This window comes from Palaemon carinicauda, chromosome 3 (genome assembly GCF_036898095.1).
Source record: "Palaemon carinicauda isolate YSFRI2023 chromosome 3, ASM3689809v2, whole genome shotgun sequence".
NCBI classification, from domain to species: Eukaryota; Metazoa; Arthropoda; class Malacostraca; order Decapoda; family Palaemonidae; genus Palaemon; species Palaemon carinicauda.
The window spans coordinates 179,111,056-179,120,123 of record NC_090727.1 but is presented as its reverse complement, the minus strand read 5'-3'; the positions used below and the strand labels follow the sequence as shown (position 1 = coordinate 179,120,123).

General features: G+C 39.9%; 1 protein-coding gene across 1 annotated transcript in view; it reads right to left on the bottom strand.

Annotated features, from left to right (window-relative positions):
• Positions 1-9,068, bottom strand: part of LOC137638802 (chitotriosidase-1-like) — a 166,672-nt gene that overhangs the window by 91,005 nt on the left and 66,599 nt on the right. The window contains exon 4 of the mRNA XM_068371182.1: positions 1-35. This exon is cut by the window's left edge and continues 131 nt beyond it. The gene's annotated coding sequence lies outside the window, so the exon portion shown is untranslated. The remainder of the gene's footprint in view (positions 36-9,068) is intronic.

Here is a 9,068-nt window from a genome sequence, read left to right as displayed (position 1 = left end):
ACAGTACACTCAACATTTCGCTTCCAGTCACAAGCCTATGATATAAAGATTTTTCAATGTATCTGCGAATGGTCTTCAGTGGTTTTTAAACTCCTAAAATGTATAGCAATGGCTAAAATGTATTCATCCTAAATCACAAAAAAATATTTCATGGTTTACTTACTTCCTTATGATAAAAAAAAAAATTGTGATATTACTTGATTTCTTAGCTCACAAAAGTACAGTATGTATAGAGAAGTATGTGTATCATATGAAAGTCATGATGGTGGTGATATTTGGGACACCTCTCCATCTCATGCTACATGAATTGCTAGACCTACTAATATTTTCTTGTTGACTGCATTAGCCCATTAAATGCAACCAAAACTCACCCAACAAGTGTATCAAAAAGACCTCTGCCCAGGTACTCCAGAATTGGGAACCTGCTTAAGGCTCCTGATATCCCTCTTACTAATAAGAGGACTTGACTTGACAATTCTCGGGATAAATTCTTTCTGACTAAGTGTTCAGACTAGGGATTGTTGGAGGACTTGCAAGCTGTGTACAGAGACACTACCTTAGCAGAGGTCCTTAATGTCACATATTTAATACTAATAATTTTTTTAACCTCTTCATGAAGCTCTAGTTACTGAGAAACAGGATGATGACAAGAGTTAGCCAATAAAATATTTGAGCTTCCTATTGACAAGTCTGTTGATGCTATTCAAAAGGATGTGATGTTGAGACTAAGGACTGAGGGGTCATGACACCACCATGGGATACATTTGACCTAAGGGACCTCATCATTTTTCCCCCTAGAGCAACACTTGAGAAAGTTCTATCACATCCAGACTGATGATCTTAGGTGGGATATATAGCATGGGATACACCAACTACATTTTCTCTGGAACCTGCTCCCTGCTTACCAAAAAAATTCAAAATTTTTGAGTCTTAGGTGATACTAGCAAGCACAGTTCTGTACAACTGTTCTCCAATTACAGCAACCTGTTCTGATCATGAAAGAAAGGGAACCAACTGAACTTGCGCAGGCCTATCATATGGTAACTTCCCACCAGTCCTGTCTGCAAGACCTTCCAGAGATCAAAGGGTGTGAAGGCACTATAAAGTATAACTGATATGTTTGTAAGAAAAACAGGCTTCATGTTGTAAAAACACAGATTCTTACAAATGCATTCATCATAGAATCTTCAGAGAGGAAAATTATAGTCATCTATTTACCAAGATATTTCCCCCAATTTTGGAGGGTAGCCGACATCAAACAAATGAACAAAAGGGGACCTTTCCTTTCTCCGCTCCTCCCAGCCTGACGAGGGATTCAGACGAGTTTGGCTGGTACTGTTAGGGTGACACAGCCCACCCTCCCCAATTTTCCCCCATAGATGAAGTTTCATACGCTGAATCAACTACTGCTGCTACCTAAGCAGTCACGAAGGCGCCGGAGGAAGCAGCAGGGCCTACCGGAACTGCGTCACAATTATTTGCCATTCATTACTATTTCTAGCACGCTCTCTTGCCTGTCTCACATCTATCTTCCTATCACCCAGAGCTTTCTTCACTCCATCCACCTACCCAAACCCTGGCCTTCCTCTTGTATCTAATCGAGATACACCAGGCATACTCCACAGACATTTCATCTCAAACACATTCAATTTCTGTCTCTCTATTACTTTCATTCCCCAAAATTCCGATCTATACATCAAAGTTGGTACAGTCACTTTCTCATACAGAACTCTCTTTACATTCATGTCTAACCCTTTATTTTTTACCACTCCCTTCACTGCCCCCATCACTTTGCATCCTTCATTCACTCTCTGAGGTACATATGCATCCACTCCACCATTTGCTGCAATAACAGACCCAAAGTACTTGAACTGATCTATTTCAAGTAACTCTCCATTCAACATGACATTCAACCTCGCACCACCCTCCCTTCTCATGCATGTCATAATGTTACTCTTACCCACATTAACTCTCAACTTGCTTCTCTCACATACCCTTCCAAACTCTGTCACTAATCGACCAAGCTTCTCTTCCGGGTCTGCAACCAGTACAGTATCATACGCAAACAACAACTGATTTACCTCCCATTCATGGTCACTATCCTCTATCAGTTTCAATCCTCGACCAAGCACTCCAGCAATCACCTCTCTCACCACTTCAACAAACAAGTTGAACAACCACGGCAACATCACACATCCCTGTCTCAGCCCCACTCCCTCTCTCACTGGAAACCAATCACTCACTTCATTTCCTATCCTAACACATGCTTTACTACCTTTGTAGAAACTTTTCACTGCTTGCAACAGCCTTCCACCAATTCGATATAACCTCATCACATTCCACATAGCTTCCCTATTAACTCTATCATACGCTTTCTCTAGATCCTTAAACGCAACAATCAACTCCTTGCCTTTTGCTAAATATTACTCGCATATCTGCCTAACTGTAAAAATCTGATTCATACATTCCCTACCTCTTCTAAAACAACCCTGTACTTCTAAGATTGCATTCTCTGTTTTTTCTTCATCCTATTAATCAGTACTTTACCATACACTTTTTCAATCACACTCAACAAACTAATACCCCTTGAATTACAACACCCATGCACATCTCCCTTAGCCTTACAGTATATAGTGGTACAATACACGCACACACCCAGTCTACTAGTACCATTGACAACGTAAAACACATATAAAACAATCTCACCAACCATTCAATTAGAGTCACACCCCCTTCCTTCAATATCTCAGCTCTCACACCATCCATACCAGGTGCTTTCCCTACTCTCATTTAATCTACTGCTCTCCTCACTTCCTCTCTTGTAATCTCTCTCTCATTCCCATCTCCCATTACTAGCACCTCAACACCTGCAATAACAATTATATCTGCCTCCCTATTATCCTCAACATTCAGTAAACTTTCAAAATATTCCACCCACATTTCCTTGCCTCCTCTCCTATTAACAACCTTCCATTTCCATCTTTCACTGTCTTTTCAATTCTTGAACCACACTTCCTTACTCTCTTCACTTCTTTCCAGTCAGCTGCTCTCTTTGACTCAGCTACCTTACGTTTTACTTCCACATTTTTCTCTCTATATCTTTCATACTTCTCTTCACTATTACTCTGCAGCCATTCTTCAAATGCCCTCTTTTTCTCTTCCACTTATATCTTCACTCCTTCATTCAACCATTTACTACCCTCTTAATGAGAGAATGCCTTGATGAAGTCGCTGAGCTTCAGCACGGCATTCTATTCCCGTGCTGAAACTTGGTGATGGGCAAGAGGGCTCTCGAACTTGGGGAAATTGCTCCCCCAGTTCGAATCTAAATTTCTCTCTCAATTATCTTTTTCTTCCTCTTTATATTGCTTCAACCTTCTCCTAATATTATAAACTTTCTTTCATGTTGCTGTCCCAACCCTATGAGTAAAATTTCCAATATGAATATGTGTATATATTTACATATATGTGTGTTTATTACTATTTTTTTTCTCTCTCTCTTTTTTGGCATGGATGTTTCTACATCTGTTATTGCCACTTGGGCGGATGTTTCCACATCCGGTATTGCTGCCTGTTTTGATGAATGGGAAAGGTGTCACGGTTGGGAGGTGTTTGTGCTCAAAGCTATATGTGAGAGTATTGGATGATCTCAGCCATCCCAAAGATGGTTTGGACCTTTTTGGCAGAACTTTTCTCAAGTGTTGGGTCTTCGGAATCCAGGGGGATCCAACGCTTGGGGTAGGACTCTCGGCTTTTGGCCGGAAGCCCGTCATTACAGATATGGGGAGGATGATTCCATAGTTTCTTGGTCTCAGTCCTAACAGGCGGGTTCAGCTTACACCTGTGCCTCTATATCTGTTTTGATGCTATCCTTCGGGTAGGGTATGGAGTGGACCATCTGCGAAGTATACTCTCACTGTGCCGGTAGTGGAGAGTGTAAATTTTCTTCCCAACATGTGATGCCTTAATGTTCTCAAGCAGGTAAATCAAACTTCAAAAAATCACTCTTCTCTTTTCTTTTTTATGATGGATTCTTGTGAGAATGACCCCACCTCCCCTGGATATGCTGACTCGCCCCCGGCACTGTTGACGACCTCTGGCAATTCATTTAAAGAAAACTCCGTTGACGACGTAGGAACTAAAAAGGACTATTCATTAAACACTCGGAAAAAGGGTAATTTGGGCAACACAGGAAAACTGAATGTCCTGCACATTACCCAAATCCCGTTAGAAGCTAATTATGATGTGCTACATAAAATATTTGAGTGTTACGGATTAATAAAAGAAATTAGAATGAAACTTCAAGATGATAATTGGGAATCTTGGTTATCATTTAATTGTCATGAGGAAGCATTTAATGCAAGCCGTAATATTGTTGATATTAAAGTAGGTAATATGAGTGTTAAGGGTGCTCTGTGTGATGGGGCACCTAAAGATCTGGATGTCTACAGACCAGCAGACTGTGCTGATAAAGATATAGAGGCAGATATGCCATCCCAAAGAAAGCCAAAACCACCAATGTGGCTTCTTGCTCAATCTGTAGGAGGTACGGAAAATTATTTCAAGATCTGCAAATTTCTTCAGAGGAAGGTAGGTACGATCGCACCTGGAGATATATCTCGATTTGGCAAGAAAAGTTACTTGATAAAGGCCAAGTCATACACACAGTCTGTTATACTGTCCAATTTGAAGACAGTAAATGATGATATAAAATTGGACATCAAACCCCATCTAAACTTTAGCTATGGAAGGGGAGTGGTTTTTAATAGGGATCTGTATGAATTTACTGAAGAGGAGATATTGGCTATGTGTCCTCTATCAGTGTGGAAAGTACATAAAGTACCTGGAACATCAATGATTGTTCTTACTTTCCAGGATGCTGATGTACCTTTCCACATAGACATAGAAAACGAAAGGATCAGAGTTCAACCTTTTAAGCAAAAGCCACTGCAATGTTATAATTGCTTTAAATTTGGACATCCCTCCAAAGTTTGCAATAGTGAAAGAATTTATAATACTTGCTCCAATATTTACCATGGGGAATGTACATTTGAGGCAAGGTGCTTAAACTGCAACTCTAATCATAAATCTAATGATAGGAGCTGCCAGTTTTATAAGTTAGAAGAGGCCGCCCTCAATAAATCAATTATTGAACATGTAAGCATGGGGCATGCCAAGAGATTATTAAATAAATCTAATACTTATGCAAAGACATTAAAAACAGGAGGAAAACTTCCTCGGGAATCATCTCACCCACCTACTACTGTAGGTAGTTCTCGAAAAAGGAATTCACCATCTATTGATAAAGTGCTGCATAAGACAAGAACATCTCCTCCTAAAGATTTATCATTGAGTATCAACCAAAAGACATTGCCCACCACTATCAAACCTTTGTCCCCCATTACAAAGGATAGTACTAACCTCTCCCAGGCCATATCCTTGCCTGATTTAATGGAGATTCCACCTGACACCAAGTTATCAGGTGTACCTGTAGTGGGGAAGGTACAAAAACCTGGTAACTCACAACCTACTAATCGTAAAAGAGAGAGACCTCCATCTCTCTCACCCCCTTCCATAAGAAATACTAGAATTATGACATCAAATAAATATGATGTTTTGTCTGTTGATGTTGCCGATCAACCAGAAGATAATCTAAATAAATCAGAAATTCAAGTTGAGGTCCACCATCCCCCTCAACAAGTAGATAAAAAAGATACAAAGAAAAACACCAACGTAAAACCCAACATAACAAGACCATCTCTGAAGAAACCTACAGGTAATAATGTTAGATTAAAAACTGCTAATGGGAAGACCTCATCCAAGATGTCTTCCCGAAATAATCCATAGTTTTCTCCTCAATTTTGCAATGGAATTGTCAGGGTTTGAGGGCCAAATATGAAGAACTTAAGCTCTTAATTCACGAGCATTCCCCCATAATTGTATGTCTCCAGGAGAGCAAGCTTGATGCTAATACCCCTTGTCCTCGCGAATATATTAGTTATAGGACACCTTATGATCACGGAGTAGGGAGCCATGGCGGAAGTCTCATGTACATTCGTCGAGATGTTCCCCAAATACCTATATCTATACGTACAACCCTGCAGGCAGTTGTTGTACAAATTGATATAGGGAGAAAATATACAATATGCTCTCTGTACTTACCTCCAAATGATAATATTTTATATGATGATTTAGCAGAGGTCATTCAACAACTCCCTCAACCTTTTCTCTTACTGGGAGATATGAATGGTAGACATCCTTTATGGGGTGATGTTTTGGCCAACACAAGGGGCAATATCATCTCATCAATTGTGGAGAATGAGGATGTAGGACTCCTTAATACAGGAGAGCCCACACACTTCCATGTTCAGACAGGTACTTTGTCATGCATTGACCTTTCAATTGCAAGCTCTAACTGCCTTCTTGATTTTGATTGGAGGACATTAGATGATTGGCATACTAGTGATCATGCACCAATCATTATAAACACCAACAAGGGTCCACCTTTGCAAAGATCGCCACGTTGGAATCTAGACAAGGCAGACTGGGTTAAATTTTCTGAGCTAAGTGAAATCGAAGGGAGAGCAGAACAGTTTGAAAGTGTTGATGATGCCATAGACCTATTGAATGGAACTCTTCATACAGCAGGAGTCAATTCAATTCCCAAAACAACAGGGTTATTCAAACGACGACCAGTCCCGTGGTGGTCTTCAGAACCAACTGCACTCCACAGAGCCACAAGAAGATCTCTAACACGATTGCGTAGACGCAGAACTGATGAGAATTTAATTATGTACAAGAAATGTAGAGCACAGTTCCGTCGTGCCATGAAAGAAGCAAGGCGCCAGTCATGGATGTCTTTTGTTTCCTCCATTAACAGTAGAACACCACCATCTTCTGTGTGGAGGAAAGTAAAAAAGATAGCTGGCAAATTCACCCCCAACCCACCACTAGTGTTGAGGGTGAATGGCCAGTATGTAACTGAAGCAAATGAAGTTAGCAATGCCCTGGCTAATCATTTTTCAAATGTATCCAGCAAGTGTGAAGGAGCCCCTGGTCACCAGTATAGGAGCACTGAAGAAAAGAAAATTTTAAATTTTGCAACAAGAAGGGAAGAGTCGTATAATTCTCCTTTCACTGAAAGAGAATTTGATTCCGCACTTGCTCATTGCAATGATACAGCCCCTGGACCCGATGGAATTCCATATGCAATGATTAAACATGTACATTTTAATACAAAGCTATTTATTTTAAGCATTATTAATAGAATATGGCATGATCATAGTTACCCAAGTGTTTGGGAACTAGCCATTATTTTAGCCTTTTTAAAACCCGGTAAAGACAAGTTTTTAGCAGCAAACTATCGTCCTATTGCATTGACATCTTGTTTATGTAAAATCATGGAGAAGATGGTCAATGCAAGGCTGATGTGGTACCTTGAAAATAAAGGTATTTTATCATCGATTCAATGTGGATTCCGAAAAATGCACTCAACGACTGATGTGTTGATACGACTTGAGTCTTCTATTTGTGAAGCCTTTGCTTCCAAACAGCACCATGTTACAGTGTTTTTTGACATTGAAAAGGCATATGATACCACATGGAGATATGGTATACTTAAAACCATTCATGAAATCGGATTGAGAGGAGAGCTGCCACTATTTATTCAGGCATTTCTTTCATGTAGAGTTTTTCAAGTGAGAGTTGGGGATACTTTATCAGAGAGTAAGTGCCAGGAAGAAGGAGTTCCTCAGGGTAGTGTGCTGAGCGTAACCCTTTTTGCACTAGCAATTAATGGGATATCCTCAGCCATTCCTCAGGATGTTCTCTCAACATTATTTGTGGATGATCTCTCAATATCATTTGCTGGCACTAGAATGGCAATGGTTGAGAGAAAAATCCAACTCGCTATTGATAAAATTATCCAGTGGGCTGACATGAATGGATTTAGGTTCTCGACAAGTAAAACTACCATTGTCCATTTTTGTCGTATCAGGGGAGTACATCCAGACCCGGATATATACATTAAAGGTCAACGGATACCATGTGCAAGAGAAGCTAAATTTTTAGGTTTGATATTTGATTGTAAGCTTACATGGGTTTCTCACTTAAAAGCATTAAAAGCTAAATGTGTTGAAGCTCTGAATATCTTAAAAGTATTGTCCCACACATCGTGGGGGGCAGACCGCAATACTATTTTCAAATTATACAAGGCCTTGATTTTTTCCAAAATTAGTTATGGTTGTGAGGTATATTCTTCAGCCACCCCAAGCCGGTTAAAAATATTAGACTCGATACATCATGCAGGTATTAGATTGTCTACTGGAGCTTTTAAAACCTCGCCTATCCCAAGTCTCCTTGTTGATGCTGGAGAGTTACCTCTAGACCTTTACCGAATGTCTTCCATTCTTCGGTATTGGTTTAGATTGCAAAGACTCCCTAACTCTCTAGCCTTTCAGACTGCAAGCCTTGTAAGACACGCATCATACTTTGAGTTGCACCCAAAATCTCCTCAACCTTATGGCTTTCGGGTGAAACGATTATCAAATAGTCTGGATATAATTAGAAATAAGGTACTTCCATTCAGGGTATCATCAACGCCTCCATGGAAGTTACCAAAGATATCTTTTTGTAAATATTTTATTGGAGATAAGAAGAATATGTCAGACCTAGAAGCCAGGTCTCTTTTTAATGAACATGTTAAAGAACATAGAGGATCAACTTTTATCTATACTGATGGCTCCAAATCTGATGCTGGCGTTGGATTTGGAGTACATAGTAATGGTTTTAATTGTAGAGGTGCACTTCCTCTGACCGCTTCCATATTTACTGCCGAACTGTATGGCATATTAACCGCTATTGAGAAAATAGCGTTGGAGAAGGAGGGTAATTTTACAATTTTTAGTGATGCAAGGAGTGTCCTTCAAGCTATAGAAGTTTTTAATTCTAATAACCCTCTAGTTTTAAAGATTTAAGAATGGCTTTTCATTATTGGACGGAGAGATATAACAGTTCAATTTTGTTGGGTTCCAGCACATGTAGGTGTGTCCGGGAATGAGAAGGCAGAT